Source organism: Malus domestica, chromosome 02, assembly GCF_042453785.1.
Source record: "Malus domestica chromosome 02, GDT2T_hap1".
NCBI lineage: Eukaryota > Viridiplantae > Streptophyta > Magnoliopsida > Rosales > Rosaceae > Malus > Malus domestica.
The window spans coordinates 18,547,935-18,569,123 of NC_091662.1; the positions used below are offsets into that span (position 1 = coordinate 18,547,935).

Genomic DNA, 21,189 nt, shown 5'->3' on the forward strand with positions numbered 1-21,189 from the left:
GTATGTCGAAGGGTCGTAGCCCCCGAGCCGCCCTTGACTGTGCTCGTCTTTGGGATAAGTCTCCCCTATATGCGAAACAACTATAAAAACGTTAATTTAAAGCACATAATCAATACTAGCTAATAACTTCTCATACATTGCTCAAATGGGATGTTTGAATATACCAACGTGATCTACACAACCTCACGAACATCCACATATTTTAAAAATAATTTTTGGAGCCTTCATGCGCTGTCACGCGCCGGCAAGGGCACGACCCTACGCGCGACCACATGCAGGGACCCTATCGGAATCCCTTAACCCCGTTAGGAATATTCCGTTAAATAGTAACGGAATCCGTTAAACTAATCAACGCCGTTAGGAATATTTCGTCAAAGTCGACGGAATATTCTGTCATCCCCTACCTTCGAACTCTGGCGACTGTCGCCGTCGCCGGAAATTGGAAAACTTTAAAACCTTCATTTCTCATCCATTTCTCAACCAATTTGCATGAAACTTAAACCAATTTAAAGCTTAATACGAATAGAACACAACCATACCTTTCAAAAGCCTTAAAACCCACAGAAACTCGTCAAAAATTCCCTCGACACTTTAACTAAACCTGCAACTCGTCGAAACTTAACTTTCCGACGTCCAAATCACTTCATTTTTCTTCCTCGAGCTTCGTGAGGATGTTTTAAAGCTTCCTACAAGCTTCAAATAACTTGAAACATCCATAATTACGACCATATGAACAGTACTCAAATAGGGGGTGATGGTGTCTCGAGTTTTTGAGGGTTTCATGATTTAAAAATGGCATATATGAACTCAGGGACTTGCAAGGAGTTCAAATCTTACCTTCTTGACGTCGATCCGTGCGTGAAATGTGAGTTTGGCGTTCGTCCGTACAAAGTTGACAGAAAAAGAAGAAAATCGAGAGGGAGGAGAAAGAGAGAGTGCACGGGAAAAAGAGAGAGAAGGAGTTGGAGTGTGTGTGTGGTCCAAAATTCTCCACTCCAACCAACCAAAACAACAAAACAACTTAATTCCAATTAGTTCCACATACTTAGGAAAATAACTTGGATTTAAACCTAAGTCATGTACGCACACCACTACCCACGTTTAAGGGTAAAACCATCTTTTCACACCATCGATAAAATTATCCCAGAACGGGCTGTGACAATCTACCCACCTTATAAAATTTCATCCTCGAAATTTATACAACCATACAATCCACTAATAATCATAAAATAGGCGTGGATACATCTATCTCTTCCGGTCCTCTGTCTCCCAAGTAGCTTCTTCTACTGAATGATTTCTCCACAAAATCTTCACCAAATGCATAGTTTTATTTCTCAGAACCTTGTCTTTCCAATCTAAGATAGTCACTGGGTCCTCATCATAAATCAAATCTGGATTAATTTCCAAAGGTTGAGGAGGAATCACATGTGAATGATCTGCAACATAATGACGAAGCATCGAAACATGAAACACATTATGCATTTTTGACAACTCTGGAGGTAACTCAAGCTTGTAAGCAACCTCACCGACTCACTCGGTGATCATATATGGTTCAATATACCGAGGACTCAGCTTGCCTTTCTTTCCAAACCGCACAACACCTTTCCATGGTGGTAGCTTCAGAAATACCCAATCACCTACATTATATCTCCGGTCAGTGGCATGCTTGTTTGCTAAGTTTTTTTGTCGATCCTGGGCCGCTTTCAGGTTAGACTTAATTACCTGAATATTCTGGGTAGTTTCATCCACAATCTCCGGGCCCACCAAAACTCCTTCACCAACTTCTGACCAGTATAATGTCGTCCGACACGACTTACCATAGAGCACCTCAAAAGGTGCCATACCAATACTCGAATGGTAACTGTTGTTGTAGGTGAATTCCATCAAATCCAAACAATCATGCTAACCATCGCTAAACTGCAGCACTGAAGATCTTAGCATATCTTCTAATGTTTGAATAGTCCTCTCAGATTGTCCGTCTGTCTGAGGGTGATATGCCGTAATATAAAGTAATCTTGTACCAAAAGCTTCCTGGAATGCTATCCAGAACTTAGAAGTAAATCAAGGATCCCGATCCAAGATAATATCAACTGGAACACCATGGTACTTCACAATCTTCGATATGAATAACTTAGCTAATCGGCTTAATGGGTATTTTTCCCTCACTGGAATAAAGTGTGCTAACTTAATAAGCTGATCAACTATCAATTAAATGTCGTCATAACCATTATGTACGAGGAAGCTTGTACATAAAATTCAGGGCAATATTTTCCCATTTCCACTGTGGAATGGGAAATGGTTGCATCAACCCAAACGGTTTCTTCCTTTCAGCTTTAACCTGTTGGCAAATGGCACACCTACTCACATATTCTATAATTTCTCTTTTCATACTCGGCCAATAATAAAATAGTCGAATGGTATGATACATCTTGGTACCTCCTGGATGTATTTCATATGCTGAAATATACGCCTCATCAAGGATTACTTTTTTTAGCTTTGCATTATTCAGCACATACATTCTGCTCTCCTGCATAAGCATACCATTAGTTTCTCGAATTCTGAAATCTTTCTTCTTTCCTTGATTCCTTGCTTGAATTATTTCCTGGGTCTTTTCATCGTTCATCTGGGCCTTGAGCACACGATGAATTAAGATTGGCCTAACTTGAAAATTAGCAAGTAAGGCTTCCTCTCTATCTTCCACTCCTAACTCCACTCCAGTGGACCTCAAATCCGTAAGAAGAGGAACATTACAATCATAGATGGCATTAAGTTTAGCTAGAGTCTTCCTACTAAGTGCATCTACCACTACATTTGCACGAACCATGGTGATACTCAATCGTGTAATCGTAATCACTAAGTAACTCAATCCACCTCCGCTGCCGAAGATTTAGATCTCTCTAAGTAAAAATATACTGAAAACTCTTATGATATGTGAAGATCTAACATTTCTCACCATAAAGATAATGTCTCCAAATCTTTAAAGCAAAGATGATAGATGCTAACTCTAGATTATGAGTAGGGTAATTTTTCTCATAGGGTTTCAACTGTCTCGAAGCATAAGCAATCACCTTACCATGTTGCATCAATACACAACCTAGACCATTCAAAGAAGCATTAATGTAGACCTCAAAATAACCACTATCATCCGGGAGTGCTAAAACAGGTTCATGAGTGAGATAATACTTCAACTGCTGAAAACTTTGCTCATAATTATCATCCCACTCAAACTTAACATCCTTCCTGGTCAACCTCGTCAATGGTAAAGCAATCATTGAAAAATCCTTAACAAAACCGTTTATAATAGCCTGCAAGGCCAAGAAAACTCTGTACCTCAGTGACGGTTCTAGGTTGTTCCCAATTCTCCACCGCTGCCACTTTTTGAGAATCCACTCGAATACCTTGAGTTGATATAACATGTCTCAAAAATGCCACTTGATCTAACCAGAATTGGCATTTGTTAAACTTAGCAGATAACTGGTGTTCCCTTAAACTTTTCAACACCAATTTAAGATGTCTATCATGCTCTGCTCTAGTCTTAAAATATACCAGAATATCGTCAATAAAGACAATGACAAACCTGTCCAAATATGGTTAGAATACTCGATTCATTAAATCCATAAAAGTTGCTGGTGCATTAGTTAACCCGAATGACATCACAAGAAACTCATAATGACCATATCGAGTCATGAATGCGGTCTTAGGGACATCTTCACTTCTAATCTTCAACTGATAGTAACCAGACCTCAAGTCAATCTTAGAGAACACACAGGCACCTCAGAGTTGATCAAACAAATCATCTATACGAGGTAACTGATAACGGTTCTTAATTGTTACCTGATTCAATTGCCTGTAATCAATGCACAGCCTCAAGGTTTTGTCTTTCTTCCTCAAAAATAAAACTGGAGCTCCCCAGGGTGAAGTACTAGGTTGAATAAAACATTTATCCACTAATTCTTGCAACTGAACTTTCAATTCCCTTAATTCAATAGGAGCCATTCTATAAGGAGTCAAAGATATAGGATCTGTACCTGGAAGTAGATCAATAACGGATTCCATATCTCTGTCTGGTGGCAATCCAGGTAAATCATCAGGGAACATATCCGGAAAATGCCTGACCACACGTACATCCTCCACAGTACTAGGAGCATTATCATTCAATACCACATGAGCCAAATATCCTTGACAACATTTCGACAACAATCTTTTAGCTTTCATGGCAGAAATAACACCATGCCTCACCCCGTTCAGCTCTCCTACAAATGTAACTTCAGGTAATCCAAGATGATGAAATGTGACTATCTTTCCATAACAATCTATCTTGGCACGATTGTAGTGTAACCAATCAATGCCCAAAATCATATCAAAATCAATAATGTCTAACGGAATAAGGTTAGCTGGCATAACAACATCCTCCACCATCATTGGACATCCTGGATATACTCGATCAGCATAACATCTCTCCCCTCTAGGCATAAAACCCTCTAAATCATATCCTAGAAGCGTAGGATGAGGTTGCGTCACTTGAGCAAATGTATGAGAAACAACAGAATGCGTAGCACCACAATTAATCAATAATCTAGCAAAATGACCAAGAATATTTAACGTACCCATGATTAAATCAGGATTGTTTTGAGCATCTTGCAATGTCATGTTATGGATACGTCCCTGATTCTACTGTCGTCCACCACGACCTCTGCTAGCATGACTACCTCGTCCTTGTCTTGGCTGACCAGATTGCCTCAAAGATCCTGCACTACTAGCAGCAATCTCTACCTGCTGGGGCTATCCCCCTTGGTACCACTGGGATCCACCTGCTGAATGTGGCTGATATGGCATATAACATCCCTGATAATGAGGGTAACCACCCTCATAATAAGGGTCTTGTGAGTACTGGTACTGCCCTGAAGTATAAGGAGCGGCGTCGCCCTGATAATGATAAGCACCACCACAACCAGTCTGGCCATAACCACTAGATCTTAAAGCTTGCTGGGTCGGTGCAGGTGGTGGTAAGAAAGGCTGTTAGGGCCTCTACTGATTCTGAGGGCAATGTGCAGCCCTATGCCTCATCTGTCCATAAGTATAGCATGCACTGTTGTCCAAAATGCCTATTATTACACCTACGACATAAAGGAGTACCTGAACCACCTGAACTACCAAAATCCCTCTGCCTCTGAAGTCTCGGGACTCCAGAAAATCTACCATTTCTCCTCTGCACATTAGAGCTCGAACCTCCTCTAGAAGAGCTGGAACTAACACCACTTCTCTTAAAATTTCGGGTCTTACGAGGTCCTTGAGATGTTTGACCTTTACCTTTATCATCTCGCCTCTAGTTCACATTTTTTTCTTCTTCATCCTCACTTTCACTGGGCATGTTCTCTGAGTCCTCAATTCGCAGTAAGACCTCATAAAACTCCTGGTAAGTGGCATAGGGAGTCGATGTTGCTATAGAACGCCATTTCTTCTTAGTACTTAACCTGAAATGATGGGGCATCTCAACCGGATTAGCAGCAACCTTCGGATCATATTGAGAAAAATCAGTGAACCTCCTGTAATACTCATTCGTTGACATCTTTCCTTGTTTCAGATGTGTAAACTCTTGTTTCTTACGATCAATGTACTGAGGGGAATATACCTTTTTTGAAACAACTGTTTAAACACTTCCTAATCGGCTACAACCGCTAGTGGCATCTGATATGACTCCTGTCTCCACTAGAATGTAGGCTCCGGACCCAAAAACCAGGTAGTCATCTCGACCCACCTGTCAGGAGGAAGATTCCCCTAACTCTGCATCACAAGGAAAGTCTTATCGACATGATTAAGCCACTTCTCCGCTACCTCATGTCCTTCATTTCCCATGAAATGATTCAACTTTAGATTATACACAGTCTTAAGAGGTGTCATTTGAGAAGGACAGAGCGAAGACTGAATGGCATTAGTTATAGCTTCTCCTAATTGAGCAATATCAGGGAAACTAGGCCCAGCTGAGTGATGTGGCTCTCTATGAGGCGACATAGTTCTGACAGAAGACATCACAAAGATTAGATCATTCAAGATATATAGGACTGCTAAACCTAGGCTCTAATACCAAACTGACACACCCCGACCAAAGTCAAGGCGTGCTGGCCGTCACGTGAGGGTGATGTAGCCATGTGCACAGTGCGAAAACGATAAGGATAATAAATATGTGAACAAATAAAAACCGAAAGCTACTAATGTGCACTAACAAACAAGAAGTAGTATGAGTGAGATACAAGTGTAAATACTTCTAATCAGAGCATAGAAAGTCTAGGTGGAGTCCAGTAGGACAAGTACTAGTTATACAGTACCAGAAGATATCTTACGAATATTTTATTCTCCCAGAACCGCCGAGATCCTCATGCCACCAACCGCAAGTTTACCCAAAACCTGGAAAGGCGCAAAAAAAAAAAAAGGTGAGTAGGCAAAAACAAATGTTTTTCAAAATCATTTCATCATTAAAATGCTCTAACTCCTCGCCGTAAAACATGTATAAATTTTCCCAGAAATAGAATATAAATATATACATCTATATATATATATATATTCAAATTATGCTTCACATATTCATAATCATAAGTATGCCATGCCAAATATAAAACAGAATAAGTAACTTAGGTAAAAATAGATTCATGGGAAATAATATATTAGTCAGAACCCCTGCAGAAGTCTGTACGGCTGAATTCATAGCTCATTAGTCAATCTAGCCGGAGTCACTGCAAATGACCTATACGGCACTACACTGCACACGAGTCGGAACCACTGTAATGATCTATACGACATGACTGGGTGTAATATTGTTATGCTCAGTGCTACACTCTCATGATAGCTATGCGATAAATCACTAGTCACCTATGAGTCGGAACTACATATAATGGTCTGTACGACAAGACTGTGCACCTAAATTGGATATAATGTGAGCATATTGTGTGGGAGGTGACATTATAAACAGGCATGTACCTTATCTTTGGCTAAATCACAATCACCCGGGGTGCAGGTTTATGAGCTTTATGCTTCTCAAATAATCACAACTGTTATTCACATTCACAATTTATAAACTCACCTGGGCTTACCTGAGCATCCACAGCACCACAATTATATATTATACATCATATACTATTTCATATTCTGAATATAAATTTATATGCATGGCATTTCAAAGCATACTTTCATTTAAACGCATTTTCTGGGAAAATATTGAGTATATAAATATATACCGAAAACCAAAAGCCCACTCATTGGTATGTCGAAGCGTCGTAGCCCCTGAGTTGCCCTTAACTGTGCTCGCCCTCAGGATAAGTCTCCCTTATATGCGAAACAACTATAAAAACGTTAATTTAAAGCACATAACCAATACTAGCTAATAACTTCTCATACATTGCTCAAATGGGATGTTTGAATATACCAACGTGATCTACATAACCTCACGAACATCCCCATATTTTTAAAATAATTATTGGAGCCTTCACGCCCCGCCAGGAATCGGCAAAGGCATAGCCCTACACGTAGGGACCCTAACGGAATCCCTTAAACCCGTTAGGAATATTCCTTTAAATAGTAACAGAATCCATTAAACTAACCAACACCGTTAGGAATATTCCGTCATCCCCTACCTTCGAACTCCGGTGACCGTCGCCGTTGCCGGAAACTGGAAAACTTTAAAACCTTCATTTCTCGTTCATTTCTCAACCAATTTGCATGAAACTTAAACCAACTTAAAGCTTAATATGAATAGAACACAACCATACCTTTCAAAAGCCCTAAAACCCACGGAACTCGCCGAAAAATACCTCGATACTCCGGCCAAACCTGCAACTCGTTGAAACTTAACTTTTCGACGTCCAAATCACTTCAGTTTTCTTCTCCGAGCTTCGTGAGGATGTTTTAAAGCTTCCTACAAGCTTCAAATCACCTGAAGCATCCATAATTACGACCATGTGAACAATACTCAATTCGGGGGTTATGGTTTCTCGAGTTTTTGAGGGTTTCACGATTTAAAAATGGCATATATGAACTCAGGGACTTGCAAGGAGTTCGAATCTTCTTGATGTCAATCCGTGTGTGAAATGTGAGTTTGGCGTTCATCTGTACAAAGTTGACGGAAACAGAAGAAAATCAAGGGGGATGAGAGTGAGAGAGTGCACAGGAAAGATAGAGAGAGGGAGTTGGAGTGTGTGTGTGGTCCAAAATTGTCCACTCCAACCAACCAAAACAACAAAACAAATTAATTCCAATCCACATACTTAGGAAAATAACTTGGATTTAAACCTAAGTCATGTACGCACACCACTACCCACGTATAAGGGTAAAACCGTCCTTTCACACCATCGATAAAATTATCCCAGGACGGGCTGTGACAGTATACGTATCCATAATTGGAATGAAAATGTGGAATTGAATTCCAATTACGGATTGCTCCGGTGTTTATTAAATATTGAGGAATCAAAAAAGCAGTGGGACCCACACAAATTTTGGAATTCAATTGCTTGTATTGGTGGAATTGGATTCCTTAGATGTAGGTGGTAATCCAATTCCTGATTGCTTGGGCAATCAGAATGACACTTTTGTTTCCTTTATGCCCTCACTTACTTTTTTTATTTCCAAGACTATCTTTTATAAACCCATTAACCCTAGTTTAATTATGTACAACTCCTTACTTTTTTTATTTCCATGCTTATTCACATTATGCACAACTCCATGCATATGCCGAAGGCAAGAAAATACAACTTGAGCGAGAAAATTTAAATATTAAAGTAAATACTTAAATTTATAAAAAAAAATAAACAAAATCATTTTAGTGTGTCTATAAAATAAAAAAGCAATTTAATTTTTTTTTCTTACTATTATATATTATATCAAATTTTATTAAAAAAAGTAAATAAAATATTTGATTTGGGACAAGGGCATTTTAGTAATCATACTGGTTTATATTCCGATTTTGCTGAATTAGTAAACAGCTTTATGGAATTAGTGTCATTTCTATTATGATCCAGAACATTTAAGTAAACAGCTTTAACAGGAATCCGATTTTGACTTCTCCTCATTCCAACTCCTCCTCAATTCAATTCCTCTTATTTTCATTACGGTTATATAGATGCGCCATAAAGCTTTACTATAAATTCACTTAACGGGTAATATAAACTGGTAACATGATTTATACATGATAGGTGAATAGGATGTAAGAAATGATGTAGAAATGAAATACGTTTATAGAAAAACAAATTAAATATTCTCTTAATTAAAAAATTGCACTTGAATATATATATATATAGGCTCTTTAAGAGAATAAAAATTAGGGCAGTTGTAGGACCCACCCCCACATCGAATTGCAGCAATCCGAATTGTCTATTTGTAAGTCTCGATTCGTGATCATCCTTGCAAAAACTCAATTCAATTCGAAACTATTTGCCTATTTAATTATCACGATAAAATTTCAATATTTTCTTAGAACAAAATGTTTGTCAATTTCTTTGAACACAATTAGATAGGGGTGGGCATGGGCCGGGCCAAAATTTGGAACGATCAGACTAGACCTGTTTTAAAATACACTGGGGTGGGCTGAGCCGGGCAGAAGGATTATGAGATTTAGAACCGAGCCTAACTCGACCTGTTTGAAACGGGTTGGGTCGGGACTGGTTCACGGGTTCAATTCGATAGACGTCTCTGTTTCTTCTGCAAATCCATTACAAATCCACCTTTTTTCTTCCTCCAATTCTGAATGACCACCTCTTTTGCAACAATAAAAATTCATCAAAATCCACCTTTTCTCTTCCCAATTCCGAATGACCGCCATAACCTTCGACAAAAAAAAAACCCTGAAAACCCAAAATCCAAATCCATATCATAAACCCAAAATCGGTAAATCTGTGTCGGCTAGGCTTAATTTTCAAATCAGTAGCTTCTGGAAGTTTGGTGATGATGAAGGATGAACGGCAAATAGAGCTGGATTTGAGAGAGAGGATAGGATGAGTTAGGGAGAGTGAGAGTGGTTTCGTCTAGGAGGAGAAAAGTGGGTGGGAGGGAGTCTCGAGGGCGGCTCAATCGTGGTGGTCATGACAGCGTCGATGGTCTCGTGACTTCTGTGAGAGTGGTTTCGTCGAGGAAAAGAAGAATGGGTGGAAGGGAGTCTCGAGGTGAATGGGACAACAATGAGACTGGAGTCTTTTGGACAGTCCAATTAAATACCATTTAATCCTAAGGCTGGGTTGGGTCTCGAGGCAAGACTGTCTGGGATGAGAACCAGTGACGTGTGGCATTGAAAATGAATATTAATGTTTGACCAAAAGGTAAATTAATGGTGGGACCAAAACGTGTGGTCTTGATTTCTCATAATCCTTTAGAGTAGGGAGAACTTTTTTACATAGAAATGGGCATTTGGGGCCCCGTTGTTCTAAATATTAGGACCTGACCCGCCCTTTACATACCATCGTCCCCGCCCCGCCCCGTTTAGTTTTAAAAAAAATTGGAATCGCCTCGTACCCGCCCTGTAATACCTTGAAAAATTAAAATATAAATTAGTTATATTTATGGTTATGTGGGGTTGAGGGGGGGGGGGAGGGGAAGGGAAGATCGAGTTATGGTTATGAAACTCGAATGAGGAAAATGTGAAATCCCGCTTCCAGATTTTATTATTATTTATGTCGTATAATTTTTCTTTAAGTGGGAAATGACGAAAATGTCCCATTTTTGGTAAACGTAGGACTTATTTTATCCTCATATATTTTATCATATTTCTTGATATTTTTGGATAGAACTTGATCTCAAGAGCGTGTAGGCGCAAACTGTTCGTGAAACGGAGTTATAACGAATAAGTTATGAATGAGCAAAGTTAAGGACATTTTGGTAATTTTAACCTTCTTTAGAAGGCTCCAGATTTTCTGGAGCCATGTGATATGCCACGCGTGTGGCTAGGATGAAAGGAAAATATTAGAAAAGAGAGAGATGGACGGCTGGGATGAAGAGAGAAGAGAAGGAGAGGAAGGAGGAATGGGACTGGCCAATCAGGAAATGAGGAAATGAGGGGAGATGAGGGAGAAGAAAAAGTAGGAACCAGACCCCTTTTTGACCCACAACCCGACCCAATGGATTCCATGGCCTTCGACACCATTTCCAATGATTTTCTGACAAATTGAAGCCACTCACCACCTAGAAGATATTCCACAATCCTCCCCCTTCCAATTTCAACCAAAAATCAAAAGTATTGGCCTCAGTTTCGTGGGAAAAAGCACTGGTAGGTATGGTGGTAACCCGGCGATGATTCGCCATTTTCTGCAACCCTCCCCATCGATCTTCACCATCAAAATACCTGCCTTGAGCTCAGGAACAATTCCCAATCATTGGTTGGAGCGTCGGAGTCAATTTGAGGACGAATCAAGGAACACCCAATTCTAGGGTTCCGGCGGATCAAGGTTGATTTCAGGCTTTTCTAAACCGAATTGGACTTCGGCCTAGGTATGAAAGTTCTTTCCCTTGGCTTGCTCTACATTTTTGTGAAATTTGGTAATTTTGGAAATAGTTGAATTATTCGGCGACTCGGGGAGGCCGGTTGCCGTGTGTGGCAGCGCATGGCGGCGGTGCATGGGCTGAGACCTCACTTGTCCTTCCTAGACTAATTTGAATACCCTGATTTCCATATGTGATGTTCAATTGAAGAAATCTTGTCGTATGACTATAGTTTTGATAAGGACCGCCATTTGGACATTATATGAATTGATGACCCAACTATTGGATCGTCACCATACTTTAATACGTAATAGTACATAATATTTGAGGACAATAGGAACTTATGGATTAGGAATCTGATGTACGAATCTTCCTGAATTGGATTTCTAAGTTTGTAACATCAAACGTTTTCCGCCACTTGAATTTACGATTGGCGGAGATCCAGCTGTTGGATCGTAATGAAACTTTATTATGTTATTCTAGCGGCATATTGTGGATGTTAAGAAGTTACGGATCATAAATATGATAGGCAGATCTTCCGATTTAGATTTCTAGGGTTGTGAACCCTATCCTCGGTCTTGATTGACGATTGACTTTTTATAGTCAACTAAACTGAGTTTCTAGTGTGCCGTTTATCTTAGAGTGTTGTTGACATTTCATGAAGCTTAGTGGGCTCATTGCGACGACGGGTGTCTTGTTTTACGTATGAGTGACTATAATATAGGTGATTTATATTGAATTGTTATTTTATTTTATTGTCATTGATCTACGTTTGTGAATTGTGAACTACGATTGGCTTGATCCCTCCAAAGGGTACATAGGCAGTCTTTAGATGCAGCCATAAAATAAATGAGATTAAATTTTAGTGGAAAATCGTCAAATTGAGAAATGTTAGAATGGTTATTAACATAAAGGGTAACTATGACATTTTTGGCCTACCACTAAAGGTAAATTACGAAATAAATTGGCGGGACGTGTAACGCCCCAAACCTGCATTACCCGCCCGACCTGTGGTTCCTATACCTGTTTGCCCACCCCTACAATTAGATGCCTCAAATATTTCCGATTTGGCTAATATTTTGCAAAGATGATCGACAGTTGCAACTTGAAAAATAGACATTCGGATCGTTAAAGTTCGATATAATATATGTTAGGGTGCAACTTGGGTTGAGCCAATCCGAACTCGCCCATGTCCAACCAGACTTTAAACCCGAACAAGTGGGTCTTTTTTCTTTTTTTTTTTAGTTATAACCCGTCCAAACCCAACCCAATTTCAACCCGTTCATTGATTGAATTGAGTTGGGTTGATCATTTGCCCGTCCATCCCCAACCTAACCTAACTCGACTAAGCAAACCCAATTTAACTAGATTGTAACCCATATCAATTAATGCTCATACTACACCCAAGTGAGCCAAGTCTAAAAACGAACGCCCTTTCTAATATTTTTTTAATAAATTACTTAAGCTTTTAGGGAATAGAGGCTTTGATTAGTCAGCCCATATTCGTAGTCTTTAAATACTAAAGCTTTATAGTAGATTGATTTATGAAATTAAAGTTAGCTAGCTTTGATGCTACTTGGCTTAATTTGTTTTTTTTTTTTTGAAATTCTTGGAAACTAAGTTGTTATAAGATTAAACTTGAAAAAGTTGGATAACTCGAACCCAACCCAATTAAACCCGAGTCCAAATGAACCCGAATAAAACCCAACCCAAACCCGAGCCAAATTGTAAAAGTTGGGTTAGGATGGGTTGACCTTCCAACCCGCCCGAGTTGCACCCCTAATATATGTGTCCCACAACTAAACACTATTTTTATAAAAAAGAAATAGAGATCTCTTCCTTAAAGACCTCGTACATATATAATGGGTAAGTAACGACAGTTGGCATTTGGAGTAGGGGTGGGCAAAGGGGTATAGGAATCGCAGGTCGGGGCGGGTAATCAATGTTCAGGGATGGTAGGGGGCTGGTTCCTAATTTTTAAAAAGAGAAACGGGGCGGGGAGAGGCGGGGATGGGCTTTGAAATTTTAGGGGCGGGCCGGGTCCAGAAGTATAAAAAAAAATGGGTACTTGGACCGACCTGTTTGTAACATTTTCCCATTCCTCTCCTATTTTCTCACACCTTCTCGAAAAGCTCTCCTCTCTTCAGTCTCCTTCCTCTCGATCTCTCACTTCCCCAGTTTCTCTCATTCTCTCTCTTGACGCTTCTGTCTCTGATTTCTCACACCTTTCGGATATGTCAATTCACAATGTCCTTCATCCTTCTCTTTCCACTCGCTCACTTCCTCACTCTCACTCTCTTTCTACAATATTCTCTCTCTAACTTCTTCATGGGAAGAAGAAGATTCATCAGCAAATCCCACAAACTCCCACCTCGTATCTGAATCCATATTTATCCTCACCCACCCACAAAATAAAAAAACCCAATTCTAATTCCTAATTTATGGGGCTGTATTGTTCCACCACCTGCTCCGGTGTCAACAGCAGCACCAGCTTCTCCTCTGTCACCAAACCCCCGCCGACATCGATAGCTGTTTGGCCGATGCCGGATACATGGTCCGCTCATTTGATTTGATACACGTCACCAGTGCCTCGAGCGGCTCAAGACCATCATGGTCAACTCCCCCATCATCAATAATCGCTTAGAAACAGCGCGCATCGGATAAGGGTCTTGATGTAAAATACCAAGTTGAAGATCTAGAGGATGGTGAGTCCATGAGGTGATCAAAACTGGAAAAAAAGAAGAAGTAAGAGGACCCATGGACCCGTACCGAACTGGCCCATTTGAAACGGGTTAGGTTAGGTCTGGTTCTAGTGATCAGATTTGCAATACCCCTCCCGACCCGTCTCGTTTTCTTTTTAAGCGGGTCCGGTCCCTCCAAATTTGGGCCCAGCCCGGCCTATGCCCACCCTAATTTGGAGATTCAAATGTTGGACTCTTTTAAACCTTGGCTTTGAACCTGGAAAGTGACTGCAGCATCTGCTGCTAGCCCAGGAAATAGCTGGTATAAGGCCTAGCTTGGCCAGCCCAATGACTCTTTGAGGCTCCGTTAAGTTTTAACCTAGTCTTTGAGCGGAGATGAATTTTATCCAAATTAGGAGAGATTTTTTAGTGTGACCGGTACACGGAGTGGTACACCACGTGTTATTATACAAATGGTAGGACATGTGTGCTAAAAAAGATAATAACTTAAAAAATAAAATTTCTCACCACTTCTATTAAAACATGTGGTATACCACTTGTGTTCCCGTCACAACTAAAAATTTCTCCCAAATTAGACAATCTTTTCACAAGAAATTTTTAATTGTGATGGGAATACAAGTGGTACACCACGTGTTTTAATGGGAATGAAGGGAAATTTTATTTTTTAAGTTATTAACTTTTTAGCACACATATCTTATCTTTTCTATAGTGACATGTAGACCTGGCATTTCAAACCCAACTTGATCCGACCCTTTAAAATGAGTATTTGGGTGAGTGTTTAACGGGTCAAGTGGTTAACGGGTCAACCCGTTAATCACCTGTTACATAATAGGTCATTTTGGGTGAACCCGCGAAACCCATTAACCACCTGTTAACATCCGTTATTGAGGGCTTTTTTGTAATTTGAATAGTCAATAATGAAATCCTCACGCTGTCTACTCTCTGAGAAGGAGGTGAAGTTCACTGCAGCTTGGCTTCAAGATCTACTTTCTGTGGGGTATATTTAGCCGAGGCAGAAGATCATGAATTTAGATAAGCCAAGAACAATCATTGGCCATGCAAGCCGGAAGAAATTTAATCCTCGAAAACTACCTTCTGTGCATCTTGGGGTTAAGGAATCAGAGACGGTGAATTAGGTGATAGGGAATTTGATTCGATGGAGAAAGTTTTTTGGCAATGTTGTTATGATCTTGTTTTTCAGTGGGCCTATGGAACGAACTTGCTTGAAGTGGAGATTGCTCTATGGAAGGGTATTTAATAAAAAAAATTGTTAATGGGCGTTAATGGGTGACTTATTAGACTAATGAGTTGGGTTTGTGTGACCAGTTAGCTTAACGGGTTGGATTTGGATGATCCATTAAATTAACGGGTTGGGTTGAACCCGATCCAAACCCAGTAAACGCGACCCGTTTACAAGTCTAGTGACACGAGTACCACTCCGTGTACCAGTCACACTGAAAAATCTGTCATCTTTTCACCATTTAGCCGTCTACCCCTTTCAGTTTCAATGTTTCAGCTTCGCAGCTGAGCAAAATTTCAATTGGGTCTCAGACAAAGAACAAAAATTTCAATTGGGTTTGTCCCTTTCCCTATCTTCAATTACCAATTGGGGTTTTGATCGACCTTGGCAGGTAAATTTACTTTACCCTGAATTTGCTGTTTTTTCTTCAAAAAATTTGTGAATTGTCTTTTTTTTTTTTTTTTTTTTTTTTTTTGGCATTGAATTGGTGGATTTGGATTCTGGGTGGGATGAAGTACTTACTGTCGTTCAATTCAGCATATATAGTTTTTGTCTGATTTCATGTTAAATAAGAAATGATTGAGATATAGTTTTTGTTTTTCTACCACGGTTATTTATGCCCAATTTAGCTATTGAAATTTCTGCACTTTTTGGTTTTGATATCAGTTGATAATACAGCACTGCAAGAGTGGTCTGTACCTGAAGATGTTCTCCGGACATTTTTAAGTGTGGGAAACTCATCTACCCTCGTAAATTCGTTGGAAAATTTAATACAAGTTTGTAGAACTGCGGATGGTCGTGCAGGCCTTGCGTCTAAGGATATTCTTCCCTCTGTCATCCAGCTCGTACAATCTCTCCCTTACCCTTCTGGTTGCCATCTTCTCACATTATGTTTAAAGCTCCTAAGAAATCTATGTGCGGGAGAGATTGCAAATCAGGACTCATTTATTGAACGAAATGGAGTGGCAATCATATTGAATGTTTTGAACTCCGCAAGTCTTTCTTCGGAGCCAGATACTGGGATCGTTCAGATGGTTGCAAGTTCTCGCTAATGTTTCATGGCTGGACAACGGCATCGGTGTGCAATTTGGCAGCGACTTTTTCCGAAAGAATTTGTTGCTATAGTAAGAGTTCAGAGCCGGGAAACTAGTGATCCCTTGTGCATGGTTATCTATGCTTGTTGTAATGGAAGCCCTGAACTGTTGGCCCAACTTTGTGGTGATCGTGGGATAACTATCCTGAAAAAGATTGTAAAGACTACGGCTGCAGGTAACTTTGTACATTCATTTGATACCATCCGCCTTAGCTTCAGTTGTGTTCCTTTGCTGAAACCTAATATTAATGAAACAAACCCTAATCTGTGCCTTGTTTTAACCTTTCGGGTTGGTTTCGGAGAAGATTGGTACAAGTTGATTCTTTCAAGAACCTGCTTAGAATGACCTTACTTCCAGTCACTTTTCTCAAATTTAGGATTTTTTGGTGCTACTGAGAATGGCGAAGACACTGAATTTAGAGAAGACGTTTTCTCAACTGAGCAAGCATTTTTCTTGAGAAACATATCTGACATCTTGAATGAGCGGCTTCAAGAGATTACTGTGCCTAGTGATTTTGTACTGTGTGTCTTTGGGATATTTAAGAAATCTGTTGGGATTCTTAATTATGCTGCAAAAGGCAAGTCTGGACTTCCAACATGTTCTATTATGATAGATGTTCTAGGATTCTCACTCACAATCCTGAGAGATGTATGTGCTCAGAAGTTCGTAAGAGGCTCTAATGAGGACCTGGGGGATGCTGTTGATGTTTTGCTATCCCATGGCCTCATAGAATTTCTTTTATGTTTGATTCGTGATCTTGAGCCGACATCAGTAATGAGGAAAGCTATCAAGCAAGGTGAGGACCAAGATGGACCAAAGCCTTCTTCCTTAAAACCCTGCCCTTATAAAGGATTTCGGAGAGACATAGTGGCAGTCATTGGCAATTGCACATATAAAAGGAAGCTTGTACAAGATGAGATTAGACAAAAGGATGGGATTCTTTTGCTCTTGCAATAGTGTGGCCTTGATGACGACAATCCGTACTTAAGGGAGTGGGGCATTTGGTGCGTGAGGAACTTATTCGAAGGCAACGAAGAAAACGAAAGGGTAGTGGCTGAATTGGAGATTCAAAGGGCTGTTGATACACCAGAAATTGCTCAATTTGGTCTTCGAGTAGAGGTGAATCCAGAAACTAGACGGCCAAAGCTTGTTAACATCCCATGAAGAAGGTAGTTAAATCTGACGCTGATTAGTGATCAAGAAGCTGGTTAGATTCGATTAGATGAATCCAGAAATGCGTGATTTTCGCATTATAAATTTTTTCTTTGAGCTCAGGTGTTTTGCACGGTTGTTTGTATTCGATCTGGTTAGTAAGCAAAATTTCAGAGTAGTGCAAACAACATGAAAGGATGGATTGTATTGTATTGAATTGACTTCCGAGTTTCTTGCAATTTTAATCCTCTGTCTCCTTGTCCGTCAATTTGTCTATTAACTGCAGACATGGCAAAAACGGCTTACAAGAGAAAAAAAACTCCTCTTTCTCGATCCCCCAATCTCCAAATCTTTTCTCTCTCTTTAAAACCTCAATCTTTTTACTTTCACTGTCCTGTCGTTGTCGGAAGCGGTGGTGGTCCAATACAGAGCGTATGCCAGGGTGAGCCTGTTGGAGTGACACATCGGCAAGGCCATGTCAGCATAAGTTTGTTAGAGCTGTTAGAGGATGTTAAAAGTTAGTTAATACTGTAGCTTGTAGTGTACGACTCATTTGGGATATAAAAGGACTGGTTGTACTTCATTTGTGTTTACTGAGAAAATAATACAAGAACGAATTCTACTTTCCTCTCCGAGTGTTCATCCTTCTCTCTCTACATTTCTTAAGCTTTAGTAATCTGTTACAGTTTTTTGGTTTTGTTATCAGAGCCTGCTCGGTGACCCCATGACGTGTACTACGACTGCATGATTTCCTTTAGTGTCAGAAACTTCTAGCCACCGTGCAGTTGCAGCCATCCGATGATCTCATCATTCAACCCACCCCACCCCCGCCACCCACGACCTCGGCATCTTCGTCAATAGCATTCTCCTCTAGAAATGCTCGATGCCACAAAACGGATGCCTCATTCTAGCCGATTTCGTTCAAAAGCAATCGGGTGGGGAGTCACCACTCTCGTCGGAGTTCGAGACAGTGAAGTTGGGGTGGTGGGGAGTTGCAACCGGTTTCTTTAATGGTGTCCCAAAATTTCATGCCTCATGATGGATATTGTCATCTACGACTCATGTAAGGTGGTTCTTTCCAGTGATGTTAAGTGCAAAAAAATCAAGCTTCACCAAGTTCGTCATTAATAACGAATCTAAGCTTTTTTTTTTTTATAAATAAAATATATTGACGAGAAAAGACTTTACAAACAAGCAGCAAAGAGTTGTAATCACCAAAAAAATAAAAAGCATCTACCAACAACACTGCACCAAAGCAGCAGCAACAAACACTTGATATTCCATTCTTATAAAACAGACTCATTAGTAACGGAAATGGCGATTTACAAGGAACTCAACCGAAGTCTAATAGTGGATGATGAGTCAATATTTTATTATATATTTTACCCTAATCTTAGTTATAATTTATTGGTTATTTTGGTAGGATTTTGATACTTTGCTTTATATTTTTACTATAGGACATTCGATTTCCTCTGGAGCAAAACCTGATCAAACTGATGAATTTTAGAGTGATTCAAATTTGGGGACGTTCATGTGTTCCTTATCTTATTCGTATCAAAATTTGGAATTTTTCTACCAAGCGATTATTTTCTAGTGATTAAATGAAGGAGCAGTGCGCGTTGCTGGAAAGTGACGTTTATGGGCTTAAACTGTGTTTTTGGAGCCCAAGATGACCTCAGATGGGTTCATGGCCTTCTGGAGAAGTGTTTAGAATAGTCCAAGCTTTAAATCCAGCTATTTTGGGCCAATTTTGGAGCCAATTTGGATCCAAAACGTGGCTGTGCAGATTTTTTGGTGAATTTACCAAGTTAATTTAGGATTATGTTTCCTATTTTATTTCAATTTATTAGGTTTCCTAATTTTATTCTAAGACCTTTTAGGGTGTGTTTGTTTGGACTCACTATCTTTCACTGGACTAGACTGGACTAAGTTTTAGTCCAATCTTGTGTTTGTTCCTTACCCGGACTAAGTTTAGTGGGATTAGCAGGGACTCGCCTCGACTGAGTCCCTCGCTAACAGGTCTTAGCGAGACCCCCCGATTCAGAAAGGATTGCTAAGCTGCCCTCTAATCCCGTCATCTCCCTTCTCCTTTGCACCTTCGCACATCAACCGCTGCAACTGCAGCTTACTCCTCGTCCCTTCGCACCTTCGCCCTTTCCCTTCTCCTTCCTTGTCGCACCACCTGGTAGCCGTCCAACATATAAACAATCGACGATGGACTTGTATCTATGGCAATGGTCTTCGTTTGGTGCTTTCTGCTGCGTCGTGAAATAGGAGTCCCATCAGCAGAAGGAAAAGAAGACGAACAAGTCTGCGTTGGATTTGGGGGCCTTAGCTTTCTGATTTCTAAATTCATTTGGATTTTCTGGTCTTTCATGTCGATCTCTATTGAATTGTAGTTGGGTAGAGATGCTTGACGGACTCAGAGGTGTTTGAACTCTAAATACCTTTTCTACATAATATTGATTTCTTAATTTTCATTTGCTGCGTTGGATTGCTTTCTTAGTTTGTGTAATTGGGGTTGGGTTTTTATGATGGTGCAAGAATCTTTCAGTGGAAATTATCATCCTGGTGTTTTTTGTTGTTGTTCATGGTTTGCTCAATCGATTGGGTATTTTGTGTTTAGAGATTTTGGATTAAGCAAATTGGTTGAACTTGTCAGTCTTGTTTGTATTTGATTGCATTTAGTATCGCCTGCATCTCATGAATCACTGAATTTTGCAAGGACATTGTTATGTAGCTCTATGAGAGGTACAATTGCTTGTGTATGATTCTTAGAATTGATGCTCTGTATGTATTTTTAGAATCTTAGAATTGATTTAAATTCCAATGATGTAGGTAGTTGTGAAGTGGGTTAATTTAATGGTTGAATTGGTGGCGGTGGTGGGTGCGGTATTATGTTTACCATTTCGTTATTTGAACTTGGTTTTTTATGGATATGAGGATAGCTATTACGACCTGTCTTACTTGCATCTAGATGCAATGGGGTGAATTAGTGATCGACTATCTGATCTTTTAGAGCAATAAAAGTCTGGGTTTTTACCATATGATTTATTTTGTTTACCATTTCAGTAATTTATTTTGTTTGCTTAGGATTATTAACTTTTCAATTGTATCTTTTTGGAAGTAAGTCTGCAATCTATGATGCAAATATTTAACGTTAATGATATTCTGTGATTAGTAAGTTAAAATCACCATCTTTCGACTGAGATTGCTGTTTGAACGATTAGTTCATTCTCATTTGTGATTTCTTGCTCTTGTTGTGTCTAATATGTGGTCGTCTGTGTGAATATGTATTGCTGTTGTATCTTTTTGGAGTTGTTTGCCCATGGTATCTGATGTCCAGATTTATTATCTGTGGCTGGACATTTCGTTTAACAGGGCGTACATAGAAGTTTACAGGTCTTTGCGACACAGTTAGCTTTTATTCTCAGTAGCTTTCTGTTTCATTAACCTGCAAACATTTACTTTGTGCTTCATTGTTTATTAGTCAGTCATTTTTATTGCCGTGGTGGCATTAGTTTAACTTTAGTGTTCATAAATG

At 39.7% G+C, this 21,189-nt stretch overlaps 1 long non-coding RNA gene and 1 other non-coding gene across 3 annotated transcripts; both read left to right on the forward strand.

Moving 5' to 3' along the window:
- The first annotated feature begins 15,179 nt into the window (after positions 1–15,179).
- On the forward strand, positions 15,180–17,913 carry LOC114821060 (uncharacterized). Of its 2 annotated transcripts, none has more exons than XR_011577736.1 (2): positions 15,180–15,790; positions 16,066–17,913. It is a non-coding gene; the product is annotated as an uncharacterized lncRNA (long non-coding RNA). The 2 variants fall into 2 exon arrangements; XR_003768483.2 differs by having other exon boundaries at positions 16,078–17,913.
- A 2,865-nt stretch (positions 17,914–20,778) lies between these two features.
- LOC114823810 (small nucleolar RNA Z196/R39/R59 family) lies at positions 20,779–20,861 on the forward strand. Its single transcript, XR_003771757.1, has one exon. It is a non-coding gene; the product is annotated as a small nucleolar RNA Z196/R39/R59 family (small nucleolar RNA).
- Positions 20,862–21,189: the final 328 nt, after the last annotated feature.